Genomic DNA, 1,854 nt, shown 5'->3' on the forward strand with positions numbered 1-1,854 from the left:
TAAAACCACAGTCTCTCTCTCTCTCTCTCTCTCTCTCTCTCTCTCTCTCTCTCTCTCTCTCTCTCTCTTCCTCTCTCTCCCTCTCTCCCTCTCTCTGTCTCTCTGTCTCTTTCTCACTCTGTGTCTCTCTCTGTCTCTTTCTGTCTCTCTCTTTCTCTCTCTCTCTCATGCACACACACACACACACACACACACACACACAGTATTGGTTCTGTGACTTCAGAGAATCCTTACTGATATGATGGTTGAGCTATAAGCATTTCAAGTTTCTGATCTTGACAGATATTTTCTAAATAAGTCTTTCTGCTGGCAGGAACTGGAGCAAAGGCTTATTTAATGTTGCTGCTAACCAGCAAACTGAGAAATGCCATCATTTCCTTTCCTCTAACAAAGCCTACATTTTAATCTTACTTTTTTGGGGTACCAGGAAGCATACAAACACATCCCTTTCTAATCAAGCAACTGAACTGACACAGTAGTTTAATAATGTGTGCTCTTTTCTGGTTGGTCCCTTGAGGTCACCTTCGATTGTTCTATTCATATTTTTGGCTTGATTTCATCAGCACATATGCTTGCTCCAATTTTGCTTTTACTTTCCCAAATATTCATTAAACAGGAGCAAACTATGCATATAAACATACCCACTAGCATTGAAGCCTAAGCCAGGTGTGACAGATGTTGTCCCAGCTCCCCCAGGTTCTTGCCCCTCTCCAAATTATTTATTCTTTGTATCAAACCAGAAATGAGATCCTGTTCCAAAGCTACTGAGTCTTTGGGTTATAATTTTTTTTTTCGAACAGAAGGCTCTTCCCAAACAAAGATCGACTTAATCAACCAGAATCTTGTTTCTAGAAATCAACAGAGCAATTTGAAAATCAAGAACTTAGGAGTCAAAGAAAACTTTAAAAAAATCACACTTAAAACCTGAACTAACAGGGAATTATGTGGGCTAACATTATAAAGAAACAAGAGTAGCAGATGTCAGAAGCCTGGAGAAACAAGAATTATAGGGACAGACAACAGAAACTAAAGAACTGGTGGACAAGGCCACTTGTAAGCTGAACCACCCTGTCTATAGCATCTGGTGAGATCACTGAATGAAAATTCATTGTGGCCAGTGGGAAGGTCTGTGCATCGAAGAGGAGGGCAGACATAATCTAGAGTATAGGAAAAGCGTACTAAGTTAGGCCCTGCTGGTGATGTCAGGTGTGGTCTTTATGGTTCCCTGAACGCTGAGTGATATCCAGCTCCACGATTCCATAGGCCCCAATCTCCTCTGATGGGAATTGTCTTGGTTGGAATCTCTGTTGCTACAATAAAACACCATCATCAAAAAGCAAGTACACAAGAAAAAAAGGGTTTATTTGGTTTTCACTTCCACATTGTAGTCCATCATTGAAGGAAGTCAGGACAGGAACTCAAAGAGGACAGGAACCCAGAAGCCAGGGTGACACAGAGGTTTTGAAGGGATGTTGCTTACTGGCTTGCTTACTGTAACCACAGGGAGCCTACTCTCTAATAGAACTCAGGGCCACCAGGCTAGAGGTGGCACCACTCACGATGAGCTGGGACCTCCTCCATCAATCACTAATTCAGAAAATGTCTTACAGGCTTGCCTACAGGCCGATCTTATAGAGGCCTTTTCTCCACTGAGGTTCCCACTGCTCAGAAGTCAAGTTGACATTTAACTATCCAGCACAGAGGTGCTCCCACAATGCCTGGATATCAAGCTGCTACTGGGTTTCCATCAGGTGTAGCTAAGACCCATGTTTTCTTTTTTATCTATACATTAAAATTAATTCACCAAAACTTACATCATAACCTTGCCCATAGATTTAGTCCAGAGTCTCTCTA

The sequence above is a fragment of the Rattus norvegicus genome, chromosome 15, assembly GCF_036323735.1.
Source record: "Rattus norvegicus strain BN/NHsdMcwi chromosome 15, GRCr8, whole genome shotgun sequence".
NCBI classification, from domain to species: domain Eukaryota; kingdom Metazoa; phylum Chordata; class Mammalia; order Rodentia; family Muridae; genus Rattus; species Rattus norvegicus.